At 41.6% G+C, this 21,189-nt stretch overlaps 1 protein-coding gene across 1 annotated transcript in view; it reads right to left on the reverse strand.

The window, feature by feature from the left end:
* LOC147718082 (GTPase IMAP family member 4-like) overlaps positions 1 to 6,771 on the reverse strand; it is a 125,684-nt gene extending 118,913 nt beyond the window's left edge. The window contains exon 1 of the mRNA XM_086919253.1: positions 6,688 to 6,771. The gene's annotated coding sequence lies outside the window, so the exon portion shown is untranslated. The remainder of the gene's footprint in view (positions 1 to 6,687) is intronic.
* Positions 6,772 to 21,189: the final 14,418 nt, after the last annotated feature.

Below are 21,189 nucleotides of genomic sequence, written 5' to 3' on the forward strand. Positions count from 1 at the left end.
CAGAACAACTCACTGTAGGCAATTTCATTTTTGCACCACTGTGAGACTTTTTGGTCCTCACTCAGACCCAGCCGCTGCCAAAAACGTAACAAAGACATGCTATGATACTCCATGCAGTGGTTCCCAATTCTAATCTTACTGCCTGTACCATAGACAAACTTGGGAGCGAGAACAAACATTTAAGGATATTCCCCTCCTCTTTATCCTATCTATTGTTGCCACTTAAACAGAGTACCTCTGCGCCATACAGAAATTGTGGAGGGACCATTGCTTGATAGGTCTTTAACATCGGTCTATCAGATTTTTCTCCTTATACACTACTAAATCTTTTTAATACCTTCACTGAAGCAGAAGCCCTCATTTTTAATGCATCAAGATGGGTATCATACTCATCCATTCACTAAGGCACTACCCATGCACTCATCCAAACCCCCAAGCAGTACCCAGGCCCTCATCCATTCTCGTACGCACTATATATGCACTTTCCCAATCACCTTGGCACTATCCATGCACTCATTCAATCATCCAGTCATTACTCATGTAATCACATAGGCAATACTTATGCACTCATCAAAACAACCACGCACTACTCCTACATTCTCTCAATCACCCAGGCACTATTGTTGCACTCATCTGTTCAATCAGGCAGTATGCATGCGCTCATCCATTCACTCAGGCACTACCCATGCACTCATTGAATGATCCAGGCACTGCCCAGCCCCTCATTCATTAACTCTGGCACTATCCATGCACTCATCCATTCACCCAGGCGGTGCACAGTCAAAATATCGAATTCCAAATTATCGACCAACATTAATATTGAGTTAAAAATATCAAAGGTGAAGAATATCAAGGTCAAGAATATCGTTGGACAGAATATCGACCCTAAGGTAAGTAGTATCGTCTTTTTTTATATCGATGTAAGTAATATCGAAGTTAGTAATATCGATATCAATTATATTGATGTTACTAATTTCGATGTTAATAATATCGATATTTGTTCGTTGTTATGTATTTTATTATGTATTTTATATGTATGTGTTATATGTTTTTTGTTAAGTTTTTTATTTGTTTTTAATTATATGTGAACTATTTTTTATATATTAAAAATGTTATATTTAATTTAATTTTATGTTTTAGTACTGGAGAGGGTTTTGGGTTTATAGGGGAATAGGGTGGGAAGAAATTTAATTATAGTAGATTAATTATAAATTTTTAGTAATTGTAAATTAATTTTAATTAATTTTTTCATTTAAGTTCTGTAGCGGGTTGTGGGTTTATAGGGGAATTGGGTGGGAAGCAATTTAATTGTAATTAAGCAATTATTTATTTTTAATTGATATTGATAATTATTTTATTTATAATTAAATATTAATTGGTAATCAAGTATTTTAATTGCTAATTAATTTTTTTTATTGGTAATTAAGGTTTGTCATTAGTAATTACATTTTTTAATTGGCAATTAATTTTGTTAATTGGTAATTAAGGTTTGTTATTGGTAATTGCATTTTTTATTTGGCAATTATTTTTTTAATTGGTAATTAGGTTTGTAATTGGTAATTACATTTTTTAATTGGTAATTAAACTTTTTAATTAGTAATTATTTTTTTTAACTGGTAATTGATATGTTTAATTGTTAATTACTTTTTGTTAATAGGAAATTCATTTTATTAATTGGTAAAAAAAATTTCATGACAAAATATGTTTTATTTTAAAAAAAATTGTTTACCATTTTTCAATTGGTAATCAATTTTTCATTATTAATATTTATGTTTGGAAAAATATTTTAGTGTTCAATATTTATTATTTGGTAATTTATATTTCTTAAATAATATTTATTGTTATTTATTTTAAATGTATTGTTAATTATTCATTCAATTGTAATTATGTTTTTAGTAATTATTAATGTGTATTTGCAAATGATGTAGAGTTATTTAAAACTTAAATTTTTAATTATTTTATTTACAACAATTATTTATAAGTATGTCATATTTAGCTTTTACGCTATCCAATGTTTTTCCTACTGTTGCACTCTCTGGAGTTGGAATAGTAATTTTTACCCCTACGCTATCCAATGCTTTCCCTACTGTTGCTCTCTCTGGAGTTGGATTAGTAATTTTTACCCCTATGCTATCCAATGTTTTCCCTACTGTTGCACTTTTTGGAATGGGAATAGTAATTTTTAACCCTATGCTATCCAGCGCTTTCCCTACTGTTGCACTCTCTGGAGTTGGAATAGTAATTTTTACCCCTACGCTATCCAACGTTTTCCCTACTGTTGCACTCTCTGGAGTGGGAATAGTAATTTTTACCCCTACGCTATCCAACACTTTCCCTACTGTTACACTCTCTGGAGTTGGAATAGTAATTTTTACCCCTACGCTTTCCAATGCTTTCCCTACTGTTGCTCTCTCTGGAGTTGGATTAGTAATTTTTACCCCTATGCTATCCAATGTTTTCCCTACTGTTGCACTCTCTGGAGTTGGAATAGTAATTTTTACCTCTACGCTTATACAACTGTTTCTCCACTATTGTGCTCTCTGGAATGGGAATGGGAATTTTAAGTTCTATGCTATCCAACATTTTTATTAATGTATTTTTTTTACTTATGGATTTTGAATAGTATTTTTATTTACGACCTGAGCGCGGCCTTCGACACCGTCAACCACCAACTCCTGGTTAAACGGCTTAAGAAGGTAGGAGTAGAAGGCACCGCTCTATCCTGGCTTTCTTCCTTTCTGGCCCAACGTTCCTTCCAGATCTGGGAAAATAACACCCGCTCCTCCGATACTCCCCTCCAATGTGGGGTGCCTCAGGGCTCCTCCCTGAGCCCCACATTGTTTAACATCTATATGTCCCCATTGGAGGAGGTTGTCATCCCGTTCGGAGTGAGCATTGTCAGCTATGCGGATGACACACAGCTAGTTGTCTCCCTCTCCCACCCTAGTCAACAGCCAGCGGATTTATTCAACTGCTTAATACAGATCCAAGGGTGGATGAATAACTCAGCCTTAAAGCTGAATGGTTCTAAAACTGACATTCTCCTTCTGGGTCAGAAAGGATGCACCTTCCCTCTGAACACCTGGCCACCCTGTCTGGGCCCCCCCCCTGCTCCCAAACAGGAAGTAAAAAGCCTGGGAGTATGGATTGAAACAGATCTCTCTTTTACTACGCAGGCCAAAAGAGTAGCAGGCACCTGCTTCGGCCTACTCAAAGCGATGAGAAAGATTCTGCCCCTCCTTCCACCCACATCGCAAAGACTTCTCATCCAAGGCCTTATTTTGTCCAGGCTTGACTATAGCAATGCTATATACCTGGGCGCACCCGAAGCAACCTTAAATAAACTGCAGAAAATTCAAAATGCTGCCGCCCGGATCCTCACACATACTCCTGCCAGAGCTTCAGCCAAACCTGCTCTGAAGCTCCTTCACTGGCTTCCAGTGAGAGAACGAATAACATTCAAAGCCTTAAGCCTGGCTCATAGGCTAGTGCAGAATCAGGGCCCCCCCATTCTGAGGAAATTCATACAACCATATAAAGCCCCTAGATCTCTCCGATCGGACGGGGAGTCCCTCATCACCGTGCCCAGATTCAAAAAAGCCCGCACGGGTGGAAGACGTTTCTCGATCCACACAGCGCGCCTATGGAACGCCCTTCCTCGAGACTTGAGGAAAGAATCAAACTATTTACGATTCAGGAAACGACTCAAAACCCACTTGTTTCCTTAAAACAGCTTTTAATCACTTCCTTTTGCTCTGTTTAAATTTGCTTCTGTCTAAAATTGCTGTACCCCCCTTTTTCCCCCCCCCCCCACTGGTGTAGGGATTTTTTAGCGCTGGGATACCTCCGGGTGAGTACGCGCTCTATAAAAATTTTTAATAATAATAATAATAATAATAATAATAATTTATTTCGTTATTTAAATTTTTGGGAAAAATGTAGATAATGTAGTATATAATTAATTTTAAAAATATTAAAGGTAGATTTTTTTATTTTTATTTATTAAACATAATTCTTTACTTTTTATTTATGTTTATGTTTTATGTTTGTAAATGTATTTGTAATTTGAAATATTTTTTATTAATGTATAAATTATTAAAATAAATATTACACCTTATTGTTAAGTGCGTATATATTATGGGAAACATCCGTTACAACGCGGATGTTACAACGCAGTGCTGTTACGACGCGTCCGTAACAACGCAAGTCGTTACCACGACTTGCGCTGGAGGGCGCTAGAAGATTAAAAATAGTAAATTTACTATTCCAACACCTTTCCTAGTGTCCACGGGGACTGGTGTTAGAATAGTAAATTATACTATTCAATATCCGCGCCCCCAACGCAAGTCGTGGTAACGACTTGCGTTGTAAGGGACGCGCTGTAACAGCACGCGTTGTGACGGTACGCGTTGTACCGTCACCAATCCATATATTATATATTTTCTGTATATGTTTAATTAATGTATTATTATTATTATATATGTATTATTTATTAATTTTGAACATTATTAGATATTTTTAACTATGTTTATTTTATATATTAGTGTTATTTACTTTATTTTACATTCATATTTTTACAGAAAAAAACGATATTTTTAACATCGATATCTTTTACATCTATATTTTTTTCTCGATATTTTTGTACTTACCATGTTGTAGATAGGATGTCGATATTCTTGCCTTCGATATTTCTGAATCGATATTCCTGTAGGTCGATATTTTCAACGTCGATATTTTGTCAGTGATTCCACCCAGGCAGTACTCATTCACATATCCAATCACCCAGGCACTACCCTTTCACTAATCCATTCACTCAGGCACTCTGCATGCGTTCATCCATTCATTCAGGCACTAGCCGAACACTCTTCTAATGACCCAGGCACTACACTTGCACTCTGCCATCCACTCATGCACTCATGCATTCACTCGGGCATTACCCATGCACTCATCCAATCACCCAGGCACTATCCATGCACCCATTCATTTACCCAGCCATTTTCACACACTCGTCCATTCACTCAGGCACTACATATGCACTCATCCATTCACCAACACGACCCATGTACACATGCAATCGCCCAATCACTACGTTTGCATTCATGCAATCATTCATACACAATTTATGCACTCATAGATTTACTCAGCACCACTTCTGCACTCATTGTAAAATCCATGTACCAGTTGTGCACTCATTCAATTGTACATACACCAGTCATACACTCATTCCAACTCATTTGAGATGTGATCTCATGAGATAAAAGGAGCTCATATGATTTGCCTGTTCATTTGCTCATAAAAAAGGTAAATGACAAAAATCCTTGGATTTCACATCTGTGTGCTGATATCTTTGTAGTCTGTATCCAGCAGATGAACCATGGTGTGTGTGATTAAACTGCCTAAAGGTCAACACGGGCAAGATCAAAGGGGTATTCTTAAGAATGAAGGCCTCAGCATGGGACTCCACCTGGTGGTCAGTATACCGCCTCCCCACACCAATCCCTATCACTCTGTCCAGGAGCCTTGGAATCCTCCTCAATGACAAAGTTCTCAAGTAAGCCCAGATAAACATGGCCACCAACACCTGCTTCCAAGTGATTCCCGGAAAACACCAGGAAAATAGTAAGACAGGCCCTGATTGCAGCAGACCTGACATGGGCAACACAACTCCTGAACAGAGTCCAAACCATCCAGAACTGAGCAACAAGACTCATCCTTAACACATACCGCCACACTCACATTTCCCCACAACTCACTGCACTGTGTCTCCATACACACACTCAATTGATTCTATTCACACACATGTGCAAAGCCTTACAGAAAATAGGCCTCGCCTACCTCATCAGTGCATGTAATTTCACCACCACACCAGACAGTCCACTCCGCAAGGTAGTCACTAGCAAAGGTACCCCACATACAGAAAGACAGAACAAGAGGCCGCACTTTGTCTCACCCTTAAAACCTGGAAATAATAGAGAAGAAGCGAAATCATTGGAGAACAGAGCCAGAGAGGCAGGAGCTCAGGATGAAAGTGAAGCGGCTGCAGAATGGAAAGAAAGGGACAACAAAATACACCTGGCCGTAAGTCTTTGTCCTAAAAGGATGTGTGACAGGGGTTGGAGAGCCGTGGAAACTGTATTCTGAGCTGGGCTTGATTTTCGTATTGAAGAATTTAAGTGTTTTGAAGATTCTACGTTTTGGATTGTAACTGAAGGAATACAAAAAATAAAACTTTTAGTGAAACTTGTTTTTTTATTTTTAACAGACGTTATCCCCTGATCCAGCCTTAACCTAATGCAACTTGTTCTCAATTTTTAATGGACATACATTGAATTATTTATTATTTCGTTAAGTTAGGTATGCAGTAGCGAGAGGACAAAAGAGGCGGTCCGATGTCAGTGTACATGCCGCCGTCAAGACCGAGACATCCCTTTGCATGTCTGTGCTCTTGAACCGCGTCCTTCGGCTCTATCTCCCTTGGCCCAGTCCCCGTATCATATATTTGTGGTTGTCAGAAGCGCTATCGCAATAGAAAACCTATTGAACCAACACATTGCATACAACTCGCTAACATGTTTACACGGACTGCTGAAGCCAGCACAATTATGCGCAAAGCTGTTTTGGTGAGCCCGCCCCAGGACACCCTCTCATGCTCTTCACCCGAAAACCCCACAACATATCAGTACTCACGAGCCCCGCAGTGGTACCCGCCTGGCTCTGCCTCGGATCCTATCCCGGAGTCTGGCGATGTCATGTGCAGTGGGTGAGCCCTCGGCTTGTAAATGCTGCCGGCCTCCATAGCGCCTCCTATATATGAGCCGCAGAGCCCCGCCCACCGCACAGGATCTGGGAGCTGCGCTCACTTCTTCGTTGCTGTGTAGTGCTGCGCTGTGCACAATCGAAATGCAAGCGACGCCGCGCTTCCGGCTTCTGAACAAGTTCATTCCGGCCCCGCACTCTCACTCTGTGTCCAGCCCGCACTCACTCGGATCCGTCACTCACCTCGACATCACTAGAATCCCGACAGTCGCATCACATCAACATTCCACACCCAATGCATATCTCCCAAAACTGAAAGAAAAAAAAAAACATAATTACAATGCATTGAAAACACCGCACATATATCACATAATCTTACATCATAATGAAATGCATACATGAGAGGCATTCAGCCTCACATACTATACTAACTATACAATGCAATTAGAACAACATGTATATATGTACATACATATGTACACACACACATACTACATCACCAGTAGTGACTTATAGTTAGGACCTTGTTTCCAAAGGAAAATCACTGTTTTCTTCCTTATAACTTTAGAGTTGTTTGACCAATCTTCATAAAATCTTCAAAAAAGTGTCAGAATAGAAGATGGTGATTTTTGCACCATGAACCCTTTGTTGATAGCATTTGCACCCGAAAAACAGACACTGGCTTCTACCAAAACGTATTCACCATGTTTCCCCCCAAACTCCAAATGTAGCTATATTTTGTCTACTTTCTCGGTCCCCCCCAGGGGAAACCAAAACTCCAGCTACCTTTAAAATTTTAAAAATGTTGGAAGAAAAGGACGCAAATTTGAAGTGGACAACTTAAGTGGACAAAAAGGTATGAGGGCCTAAGCTGAAACTACCCCAAGTAGGCAGAAAAGGGCGTGGAACGGAGGAGAAAAGGCATGGCAGCGAAGGGGTTAAATAGCTTAACACCATTAAAAGTCTTATTCATTGCAGAGGGTAACAGGTTAAAATTATGTGTTTTTAATGTTTTAGTCATAAATGGACACAGAAAAAAAATGAACAAATCTCACACATCTCCCATTAAACTGTTTTCAGATCTGAAACATACTCCTGAATCTAACTTACCATAACCCAAAAGTCCCTCTCAAAGACCCTTCAGGGTCTCATACAGCCCCCAAAGCTCATGTAGTCCACGAAAGACCCACATCTCTCTTCAGACCCTGCACTTGCATGCTTTCAATCTTAAACCACAATAATCTAAACCATAGCCCTAAATGAGATCCTAAAATAGTCGCAAAGAGAAGAAGAGAAAGTTCCAAAGCGTTCCCTTCTTAGGACTCAACAAAACTTTTTCTAGCTTTCAACAGATTCCCAGAAATGCACTTACTAAAACCCAGCTGTATCCTTGTGATTAGTTCAAACACAAGTAATTTTACAACACTTGTGTGTTCCACTAGCCGCACTAAAAAAAACATAAACTTTTCTAGAGACGTTGAGCTCAAGGTCATGGCCACTATATAACTGTTAAAGCAATGGAAAGAAAATGAAACTACTTCTCTTCACTAAGCACTTAATAACATTCCAGAGCACATCAGATGCACAACAAAGAGAAGTGATGAGTTTTCTTCAACCTCGGTTTGTGTTTGTCAGAGGAATGACAGCTCAATAGCTATTTATTATTTTTAATGACATGGAAACCACAAGAGCTGCACAACACCAGCTCTCAGGACAATGGAAGAGCACATGCCTAATGCAGAGGTAGACATTTGAAGGCAGAATCATCAGATTGATGAGTCCAAACACATCTATACACCACTCATTGCAAGAAGAACAGAATGAGTCAGTGTTCTCATGTTTGTAAGACACCAAAACAGAAACTTAACAATCGTGGAGTCGTGGAGGAAAGTCCCTGCTTTTCTAGGAAATGTTAGGTGATACTGTGTGTTACTTTCATTTTCCCTGTCCACCACATACAATAGCTCCTTGCTGCTGCTGACTGAGTGAAAACCATGGGTTCAATTAGTCTATAAGAAAAGGGTAGCCATGCTATAAGCAGGTCAGGCGTCACCACTATGCCACGTAAGGTAGTTACACACAGTTCTTACTGGAAATTGACATCAGTCTACAGGTCAGGCAGACCAACATCAGTATACGGTTTTGACAGACACATATCATTCTCCAGGTTGGTCAGACGCACATCAATCTACAGGTTCATCAGACAGACGCTGGTCTTAAAAGCAAGCAACCTAAGCATTTTCTTTGCACCATTACCTTGTTTAGATTTTGCTCTTCTTAGGTCACAAGCTTACCCACAAGAACTCACTCGATCCAGGTCCATTGTCACAAATAGCCCTTCTTTCTTCTTCAGAGAAAATAGTAGAGAGTGGTTGTATTTTAATGATTAGAACAAGTGAACATGTAGGGAGAAAGAGGGGTGACAGCTGTCTGGACTACCACTAAGTTCAGTCAAGCACCTCACTGCCTTAGAGTCTGCACACAACCATAAAAGACCATGCTCACTCCACTTAGGGGATAATGATTAGCCCAGACTTGAATTATGGGGTACATAGAGATGCATGTTAAAAGTGTGAGAAACACTAAATTGCATAACCCCCTAAAATGCCTATATAATTGCAGAGTATCCATGTTATGGGGTTTGAAATGTTTTAATCATTAATGAATACAAACACAAGTCAATAAAAAGCTAGAAATTAATAAGGGAAAACACAAAAAAAACCAATCCATATACAGACGATAGTATGTACTTTTGCTGTGTTTTTATGCCATCAAATAGTTTTCAATTACTACAAATCTAGAAAGATTTCCATAAAATCAAAGGCAGCGAACATGTCTGTATGAAATATGTAATACAGAGAATGAAATGTTATATATTAGAAATATAATAACATATTTAACAGCCCCATATGACGACAACAATGACCATTTTCTGCATTAGAAATGCACTTACAATAGGCTTGTGACTTCATAAGACAAATAACAAATAATTAAATTATGAACATGTATTTACTTTCAAGATAATACCCAGCCAAGAACAATGCAAAATCACATATACGAAGTCTAATGCATTTGTGCACTTGAAGCAGCATCAATCATTTTAAACTCAACTGTAATTATGAATAATAATGGACACTCTATTTTTTTATATTGAAGAGGGTTGGCAAAAACAATTTCATCATTATATCATACATATATATCCTGTAATATTTAACATGTGCAATGGTTTGAATTTACATATAATGTAATATATACATCGAGTCGCATAAATAAACAAAAATAGATAATCCCTGCATAGAAAAATAGAAAAGAAGAAAAAGAGAACAAAAGAAAGAGAGAGAGTTAACAGACCATTATTATCTGTCTAATCTTCAGGGTGTCTTTATATATCCTCCACTCCTTTATATACTGGTTTGGTCGGCAATTCATCTTTCAAAAGGAGCCCAAATTACTCTGCCTCGTTTTCGAGCACCCCGGCCTTTACATTTATAAAGTTATTTTTCCAGATGATATATAGCAAATAAACGGCCGATCCATGCTTGAAACTGTGGGGGATCTGCGTCTTTCCAATGAGTGGAAATAAGAAGTCTCATTACCACTATTGCAATAAAGACAAATTTGCTCGCATGATAGCCACTTTGTAAGCTTTCATCACATCCTAATAATATTAGGGTGACAGATATTTTAATAGGACACTCTACAGCTGCTGTCAGCAAAGATTCCATTTGTTTTATTACTGTGTTTAATTGATCGCAGCTATAGAACATATGTATAGTTTCCGTAGGTCCTTAATTACATCTTGGACACTTATTATCCTCCCTTTTACCCCAGTGATATAATTTTTCAGGGGTATAGTAAAGGTCGTATAATGTATATTAATGTTGGGCTTTCAAGTTTGCCGCCAGAAAAACCTCCCTAGATAAATTCAAGGAGTGGCAGATATCAGTATCGCGATCCCCAGTCTTCATAGCCCATTTAGCTTCTACTGCTTCCAAATCGTCTGGAAGTATGTCCATTAACACTTTATATACATTCTTGATTCTAGTCTGAGGATTAGAAGCAATCTCAATTAAGGATATCTTTTGGAGCACTAATCCATTGTTTTTTAATTTATTCAGATAGCTTGCGATCTGGGTATATTTAAAAAGTGAATTATCAGATAAACCATATTTTTGTTGAAGCTCCGAAAATGGCAATCTTCGTTCAGCTGAATAAAGGTCACCCACCATCAATACTCCCTTTTCCTCCCATTGCCTAGCTATTCTATCATACAGTAATGGTGAAGAATAAGAAGATAGCCATAGCGCAGTATATCTATCATATCTAGGTATTAGTTAAGGTCTGGATCTCAATTTTCCAAATTGCTAGAATTATCTTAAACTTTGTTTTTTTGTAATAGCTAGGCTCAATTTGTCGAAAAAGTACCCCTTGAGTGTTATTTCCTACGGCTAACTCATAGATTGAGGGTAGATTGTCATTTGAGTTATATTGTCTACCACTACTGCCTGGCATAATTACATATGACATTTGCTGCAAAAAACATGAATAATAATAATATCTAATATTTGGAGCAGACCATCCTCCATGTTCCTGCAGCAATGTCAAAAACGTAAAGGATCAGTGGATTTTAGAATACTTCCAAGCAAAACAGCTGAAGATGTTATCTATTATCTTTAAAAATTGTTCTTCAATAGCAACTGGTATTTACCTGAACAGGTATAAAATTTACGGGAACATAACCATCTTTAAGATGTTGCATCGTCCTATAAGTGATAGATGGAGTCTGTTCAACCGTTAAAGGTCTATGGTAATGTGATCACATATCGGTCGCATATTTATATTCCAAATGGTATCTATATCTCTGGTAATCTTAATACCTAAATAGGTTACTCCAGCTAATTTTCGAGGATCATTACAACCAGTATTGATGGAACATATAATCTGGGTTTTGCCTGTGTTTAAAAGGTAGCCTGATTTTCGGCCGTACTCCTCTGCTAGTTTCTGAATTCAAACAATGTACTTGTCTGGTTCTGTTGTTATTATCGCCATATCATCAGCGTGTGCCAATATTTTTGGCTTACAGCCGTTACGTTGAACTGGGATGATGGTCTGATCTTGAAGAATTTGCTCAACGAAGATATCAATATATATAGCAAAAAGTATTGGCAAGCAGGGACACCCCTGTCTCGTCCTCCTCGCAATCGTTATAGAAGCAGATTCTTCCCCCATAATATTCAATTTAGCATATGGCCGATAATACATGGCTTATATAGCTGTTAGGATACCAGGACCGAAGCCCCTTTGTACCATAGTTGTCCATAGGTACTGCCATGCTACACAGTCAAAAGCTTTCTCCGCGGCTAGGAGGATCATAGCCATCTTCTCCCCAGCTGCCTCAATGATGTCTATTAAGCCTATGGCATGTTCGAATATGATCTGTAGTGCCTTTTTTCGTTATAAAACCGTGTTGCCAAGGAGAGACAAGATGAGCTATGATCCTCCCTAGGCGGGTAGCTAGAATTTTTAAATATAGTTTTGTATCTGTGTTCATGATGGATATAGGCCGGTATGAGGCAGGATTATTGGCAGATTTTCCCTTGTTTATGAATACAACTATATCCGCCCTTTGCCAGGACTCTGGAGGGACCCCGTTATATTGTACCCCCAAGAACAGATCTAATAAGATAGGAGCCATTTCTTTTTGGATCACTTTATATAGATCAAGGGGAATCCTATCTGGACCTGCCGCCTTCCCTGTGGCCATTGCTTGTAGAGCACCGAGTACCTCTGCTTCAGTTATTTATGTGTCCAGCTCTTCCTATATTTCTGCGCTGAGTCTACGTTGACTACCTAAAATACGCTCAGTATCACTATCTAGCATAGCCTCTGTATACCCTTGCTTATATAGGTCTTGATAGAATTTCTTGAAGACTTTTATAACATCTTTTCTAGCTGTATAAGAAGCCCCATCATTGCCGTTAATTTTTGTTATGTTATTTTTTGCGGCTTTTTGTTTGGTCCGCAGAACCAGGACTTTTCCAATAGATTCCCCATACTCATATTCTTCTGACATATGTGCTTGATAAATAGCTGCTCCCTTCTTAATATAATTATTGTTTATTTCAGCCTTCATGATAGCTATATTATGATGTATTGTAATTTCTACACTCTTTAGTTTTCGCTCAACTGCCCCTGCATTATCTTTTTCCAGCTCTCCCAGTTTAGATATCAACGTGTTGATTTCCTGCTTTTCTTGTTTCCTGGCTTTTCCTACAAGACTAATTGTCTCCCCACGGAGCCCAGCTTTGAAGCTATCCCAAACAATATTGCGTGAGGAGCTATATTGATTCACCTCATATTACTCGATAGCCATTTTTTAATATGCGTTCTATAGCTTTCATTATGAAATAGTGATCTATCAAATGTCCATTTCATATTCGGATGTTGTACATTTTAGACTATCAGACCCATAATTAAGAGGTTATGGTCTGAAAGTATTTTCAGGAGTTTTTTTTTACCTCTACGCACGAAATAAGAGGGGATGACACAAAAAATAATCAAGCCTATAACATGTTGTGGGGGTTTGAGTAAAACGTGTATCCAGGATCAAATGAGATGTTTTGCTCCCCAGACATCATGCAAATCGTAGCTAATTTGTAGAGCAGAGAGAGCGTGATGAATTTGGGGTTTTCTCCCTTGATATCTTTGGGTGCTGTTGAATACTTTTTCATAATGAATATTGAAATCCCCACAGAATATAAAAGGGCCAGGCCTTGATGCTGCCTCAACTTCTAGATTGTTAAAAATTTGGGGATAGTCCTCGTTTGAGCCATATTTGTGTGCATAAAGTGATTCCCATAGGGAGCTGGGCCATTGCCTATCTTCCTGATTTGTCCCCCAATGTCTGTATAGCCGACCCAAACCGGCTTTAATATGAATTGCTGTTCCTCTAATGGTTGAGGTCTGGGTAGAACAATATCACAAGATTATAACCTCTTATAGCCAATATGTCCCAGCTCCCCCATCGGATGTGTGTTTCTTGTTGGCATACATTTTAAGGATGAACATTTCTTAACATCTCTGCCACATTACTGCTTTAATGTCTGTCATTGAGACCTCCTACGTTCAATGAACAAATAGTGATTTTAGCCATTTGGTCTACTCTACTCTCTCTGCTTTAATCGCCGTTGCTTTCGAATACACACTATTTTATATTAATTTTTGCACATATCCTCTCCATTTTCTCCCTGCCCACCACCCCCAATTCCATCACCCCCCCAGTACCCACCCCACACCAGTGCCCCTTCCCTGCCCCTTACTGCACCCTCGATTCCCACCCCCCTCCCTTCCCTTACAAAAGGGCATTAAGACTACTAGTAGTCTAAGGCGATGGTCACTCCTCTCTGACCAAAAAAGATAAAGGAGACTAAGACAAAAGACAGCAAAGAAGTAAATAAGGTTCAGAGACTGATGCTATATAGCTCTGAGAGGGGAAAAAAATACACATTGGAAAGATATACCCATAAACCCTAGGATAATCCTGCCCTTGGTCCTAGACATTCACTCAGTCAATAGGTTTAGGTCCATTTCTCCAGATATTCTTGTATTTTGATTTCTGAGGTAAAACAACGGACATGTCCCCCCTAAATTACTTTCAGCCGGGTTGGATGTAGGAGGAATGTCTGCCCCCCACGATCCTGTACTGGTTTAATAATTTGTCGAAGGTGCCAGCGTCTTTCAACAGTGAAGTGACAATAGTCCAGTTGCACGAAAAAAGTATAATTCCCACCACTGCGCTTCGTTTTAGGTTTTGCTTTCTCATAAACTGCCTGGCGAAGTAGATTATTGCCAAAGTATATAAGTACAGCTCTGGGTATAGTGTCAGGCTTTCGAGATGATTTGGCATTAAAAGGAACGCGATGTGCCCTTTGAATTTCCAGTTCCCAGTTCCACTCCTCAAGCTCTGGGAATGCTTTAGACAAGACATCAACCATATATCTACGAGGGTCCCCTCCTTCTTTTCCCTTCGGGACCCCTAGAATAAGTAGGTTATTACGGCGTGATCTATTTTCAAAATCCTCAATTTTACACTGTATATCGACGAGCTGTGCCTCATGTGCCACCGTAGCTGTGCGTGTGGTAGTAACATCGGTCTCGAGGGGTCCAGTCTGAGCCTCAAGAGCTGTAAGTCGTTTGTTAATTACCGCACATGATTTAGCAACTTTCCTAACTCCCCTTGGATTTTGCGCATTGATGTCTGTGCTCATTTACTATCCTGTTGTGTCTCTTCTCGTTGAGAGAGTATACATTGGATGACAGTGTCCAAAGTTGGGGTGTAGCAGAGGATTGATTCACCGCTGATGGTGCATTCGCCTCTCAGAGCAGTTGATTTCTTACGTGCGGTATATATATTTCGGCTGCTTTGCTGTCATATTCTCCATGTGTGTCAGCGGTGAGAGAGGAGTGAACGGCTGCTCTAGTCAGCCGCCATCTTGCCCAGCAAGGGTGATGGACTGTAATTTCAACCACTAATAACATGAAACAAATGAAAACAAGAACATAACGAATGTATCAAATTCTTATTGCATAGGTCATGCCTTGCATCAGAATTAGAAAAAATCCTCACTAATAAAATGAAAAGGTATCTTGAACAAGAATTATTTGATGATGATGGGTACAGATATTTAAACAAATGTTAGGCATGCTTATCCTTTTTATTATTTTTTTTCAAAAGTCCATAAGTGTGGAAGGATTACTCTAGGAAGGCCAATAACAACAGCTTTCCGATATTCTTTTTTTTTGGCTCCTTTTTTTACAAATTTCACCATCATTTATTCAAGGTATAAAGGATATATTAAGACAATTGAATGGCAGACCTTTGGACTCCAATTATCTATTGGCAAGTATGGATATTAGAAGCTTTTATAAAGGTATTAAGCATGATCAATGTTTAGAGTCAGTGAAATCTTAGCTGTGGATCAAATCAGCCAGTTTTGTAAAACATTCAGAGATGATTTTGGACTTTACAGGATTCGTGTTGAAAAATATTGTTTTTCTCCATCAATACATATTATTTCACATGAAGAGAGGACCTGCAGTGTCTGTTTGGGAAGGAGCCTATCTGAACTTGTACTTTGGTACAATAGTAATAAATTGATATACTGGGGCATATTGATGAGATTTTTGTTATTTGGAATGGAAGCATATATGACTTCAAGCTTTATCATAAATATCCCAATCAAAACAATAAGAAAGTATGTTTACATTTAGAATTTTATAAGCAGCATATGTGTTCTTTGGATCTTCAAATGTATGTTGATAATGGTACTCTGGCTTCCAATATTTCTAGAAAGCCAACATCAATTAATTCTAGTTTACATGCAAGTCTGGGTCACCCCCAAAAAATGAAAGGTTAATACTCCTTTGCTGATTTTCTGTGAGTCTAAAGAAATAGTAATGACATACATATATATAAATTGGAAGCAAATTAAATTGTTGATTGATTTTTGCAACATGGTTCTAAAGGGTAAATCGTTTACAGGGCTAAAGGAAGAACTGGTTCTTATGTTGTTGTTGCATGGGACTGTGACTAGGGAGAGGTAGGCTGATCGGAGGTTTCTATTGGGTGCATGGAAGAAGAGACGGTTGTTGAGGTATGCTGGTCCAATGTTGTGGAGGACCTTGCATGCATGTGTGAGAAGCTTAAAGGTTATTCTTCTTTTGATGGGGGGCCCATGGAGATCGCTTAGGTGTTGGGTGATGTGGGTGTGGTGGGTATGTCTAGGATCAGTCAGACTGCAGTGTTATGGACGGTCTAGAGCTTGGGGAGGAGTTCTTTACTGATTCCGGCATAGAGATCCTCGCCATAGTCCAGTTTGCTACTAATGAGGGAATGCAGGACTGTTTATCTGGATTCTGAGGGGATCCATATGAACGTTTTTCAGAGTATGTGGAGGGTGTTGAAGCAGTCCGAGGATGTCATGTTATTTTCTATGTTTTATAGTGCGCATAGCTGTCCATGCTAAGCGGCATCCCAGCACTTGCAACTGCAACTGTTGAAAGAGATGATTATGAGACAGAACAACGGGCCTATGATGAGATGAGTTTTAATGTCTTTACGACATGCAGTGTGATTAACAATATTTTTGTTGCAGACAGGAAGATAGTTCCAGAGTTTGGAGGCTAGGACACGAAAAGTGTGCCCTCCCGGTTACACTTTCCTCACCCGGGGGACAAAAGAAAGGTGCTGGACCATAGAACGTAATTGACGGGTGAGTTTGTAGAGTGAGAGGAAATTCACCAGAATATCCGGGGAGCATAGATTCAGGATTCTGTGAACCATGAAAAGAGACTTTAACTTAATGCATTTCGCCACCAACAGCCAGTGTTGCCTGCGGATGGTGTTGGTTGTGGGACAGGCTATCAGATGGCCAAGTAGAGTCCTAGCAGCCGCAATTTGTACCCTTTGCTAGTGAATATGGCCGGGATGCCCGTCACCCCCTCCCAACACAATCCCCAAGGATGGGAAGACGGACGCAGTTCTGAATTTTTGGAAGGCGGGAGGGAGTCACCCTCCCGGCCGTATTTATTAAAATATGAAACAAAATTAAAACATTAAATAAAAGTTTCATATCATGTACAATTTTCATTTATTACATTTCGATGAAGACATGTTCATTGGCTAACCTTTACAAATCTCTAATACAAAGGTTTCCTAGCCGAGTCTAACATCCTGCAAATGCATACATTCTAAATTAAAATTGTACATCCTAGCATTAAGGGCCAACGGCAAGGTCACAACCGGTGTCAGATCCCTACTACCAAAACTCTCGCCCTCACGGTGTGAGTGGCGGCCGCGCAGAGGACTGTACCCTCCGTGCCAACTCCAATTTCCCTTGTCTTGTTGGGGGCCCCCGTTTCAGCTCGACGCCATCTTAAAGGTCGTCCGAGCACCCGTGTGAGGTATCTGTAGGAAGGACAGCGTGAACTCCCCCCCCACCCCACACTTTCTCTCACATCCGCCGTCGCGGATATCCGGGCCCCGGGAAATTCGTAGGAGGGGCATATAGCCGCCTCCTCCCCTGGAAGGGGCCAATGGCCGTCTCCCCTTAGGCGACCCATCCTTAGTGGGTGCCGCCTCCCAGTGGGAGGGGCGAATGGCCGCCTCCCCCCGGGCGCTCTGATCCATAGTGGGTGGCACCCCCCTCTAGGGACCTTGAAAGTACTGCTCACCGATCATGACCTTACAGCCACAGGGCCGGATAGTTGACCGGCTATCCGCCCCCCCCCAACAAACTCCTCCTAAAGGTCATGCTTCCTCAAACCCTTTAACCATGCTATGAAGTCTCCTATGAGTAATACATTCCCCTCCCGGGACAGGTGAACCCCAAATGCACCCATGTGGAATGCTATGCAGCTGCGCAGAGCGAAACAATCTACCAATTTTGTTGTTAACCTTCTTCACCGAATGGTTCAGATCTGATACTGAAAGGCCCCCCGCCAAACCCTTCTGGGAATCATGTGGGACCAGGCAATCATGCACCCCGGGATTCTTTTTGCCAACCAGCTAACGGCAGACAAAACTCGCTCAAGTAAGACTCGCCTACCGAGCATCACCAAGTCATTACCCCCCAGGTGTACTATGATTACAGATGGCGGTGACCTCTGCCGCCCTAAGAGACACTCAACAAAAGATTCGAACTGGTCAATACAGAGCACCCCCTTCCGTGGAAGGCCAATCTGTACCCGTATTCCCCAGCTGCGTGAGTCGCGTCACCTGATTTGAATACGTCCCCGGCCCGCCTCACGTATGAGTGGCCCACGACCCACACCACTTTCTCCTCAGCAGGTGATCCGTGACCGCTGGTCCCCTGGTGCTGCGTCGACTGCAAATTCCGCCCCGCATGACATGCTCGCGAAACTGTAAACCAAACAGAAGACAAGAAGCGTGAGTGCATGTAACTTGACTTCACATCATGTGCAAACGCACATACCTTTTAAAACAATTCGAGGACCATCGTCCTAACTGTTTCACCTCTTCCGCACTCTGACCCCTGGCTACAGCCTCGGTGGCAGCCCCTATCCTGAAGGAGTGGGTCCCAAAATCGCACGGGTCCATGCCCGCCGCCGCGATTGTCAGTGCTAGCACCCTCTGGAACTGAAACCTCGTCAGTGGGGTGGCATCGATGTGCCTCAGCAAACTCCCCCCCATGTATCCGCCCTCAGTGCCAAGTATTCCTCAATGCACCTAATCGGGCACGTGGGGAACCCTCGTATGCGTTGGACAACAACACTGTTTCCCATAGCTCCCTGGTCAGTCTTGGACCTAGCTATCGTGACTACCATCGAATCACCCCTAATCAGGATGTGATCTCTGAACAAGCCTCCCTCCACATCCTTCTTATTCTTTGCGACCAGTTCGCTCACCCGCATAGCCCCATGGAACGCTAATGCGAAAGCTGCCCGGAACAGAACTGCTTCGAACTGGGAGGAGCATGTTGTGACTAATTTCGCCATGAGTAGGGACAACCTTTCCAGGCCAATCGGGCGCCTCTCGTCTTGCTTACGACCCTCGAAGCGCTGCCAGCCACGAAGGGCTTTTTTCGCCAAAAAGGAACATGTTGGGTCTTTGATGCCGTGCACCTGAGCCATGAATGAGATGGCTGCCCGGTGTCTATTGGCCGTTGCCGCTGATCGGCCTTCCCTGTGCAGTGCTACCAGGAACCCTAAGAAGGAATCCTCCTGACCCCAGTTCTGATTCCCTGACGGACCCAAAAATGCACAATAGGAACAAAACGCTCCTTCGTATGCCTTCCTCGTCCTGGGGGCTGAGCTTGCTGTCACGAGGTCTTGTAATCCGGGGCACCGATTATCTAGAGTGCTTCGGGGAATGGTGCCGTCGCTATGTCCGCTGTAGGTAGATAACCCCTGAACGCCTGCATATGTGAACGAGAGAGTGCATCAGCCGCATGATTCAGTACACCCGGCACATGTTTCGCCCTGAACTGTACATTAAGTCTCATGCAAAGCAGCACAACTTCCTTCAACAATCTCAAGATCCATTTGCAGCGTGCTGCCTGATTGTTAATGCATTCGACAACAGTCATATTATCAGACCAAAATACCACAGAGCGGTCTCTGAACTCGTCCGGCCATGCCATCAGAGCAAAAAAATAGGGAATAGCTCGAGGAACCCTATGTTACCTGTGAGACCGCTGGAGTGCCACCATGCGGGCCATGTTTGCGCCGACCATCGATTGCCAAAGATGGTGCCGAAACCCACGCTCCCCGCCGAGTCAGTCCACAAACCCAGCTCGTTTGAAGACGCTGGCGGCTTGTTCCACACTACTCGACCATTGAAGTCCACCAGAAATGCCAACCAGATGCGCATATCCTGGTGAACCTCTGCAGACAGTCTCATGCGGTGGTGTCCTTCCTTGAGACCAACCATAGCTTGTGCAATAGAGCGTGAAAAAGGGCGGGCCATTGGTATCACTCTCAAGGCAAAGTTAAGCTGACCCACTGCCTGTTGTAACTGGTGCAGGGTCACTTTCTCCTTACTAAGGCACAGTTCCAAGGAAGCCCTAAATTTAGCTACCTTTCCCACTGGCAAACGGAAACATCCTTCCACAGAATCGAGCTCAATTCCCAGAAACTCCAGTGAAGTAGATGGTCTAACCGTCTTACCTGGTGCCAATGGCACTCCAAACTCCCTCATGAGGATGCAAAATTCCTGTAGCGCATGCGCACATTTCGTGTCGCCGGCTGCTTCCAAGAACAAAAAGTCATCTAGGTAATGCATAACATGCTTATGCCCTGTGGCCTCAGTGAATGCCCACTCTAAAAAACTGCAGAATTTCTCGAAATAAGCACAAGAGATGGAGCAACCCATCGGCATACATTTATCCATGTAGTAACGTCCTTGGAACGTAAAACCTAGCAGACGCTGATCCTGAGGGTGTACCGGGAGCAACCGGAACGCCGATTCGATATCGGATTTCGCCATCAGCGCTCCGGGGCCCAGGCGATTCAACATGGTGATGGCCTCATCGAAGGATGCGTATCGCACCGAACAGACTCCTGGGTCAATCGCATCGTTCACTGAGAAACCCCTTGGAGCCGACAGATTATGGATCAGCCTAAATTCCCCCGGGTCTTTTTTGGGGACCACCCCTAATGGGGAACAGATGAAATTCGCTACCGGCGGGCGCTGAAATGGGCCAGCGACTCGGCCCAGGGTCACCTCTTTAGCGATTTTTCTCTCCACTACACCTGGATTATGCTGTGCCGAGAGCTGATTTCTACACAAGGGTTCTCCCCGAAATTCCCCCGCCGGGATGTGGAAGCCACATAAAAATCCCTTCCTCAACACCCCAGCGAGACATAATCAGGGTATTTGTTTAGCCAGGGAGTCATAGCCATGATATCAACGGG

Source organism: Lissotriton vulgaris, chromosome 4_2 (genome assembly GCF_964263255.1).
Source record: "Lissotriton vulgaris chromosome 4_2, aLisVul1.2, whole genome shotgun sequence".
NCBI lineage: Eukaryota > Metazoa > Chordata > Amphibia > Caudata > Salamandridae > Lissotriton > Lissotriton vulgaris.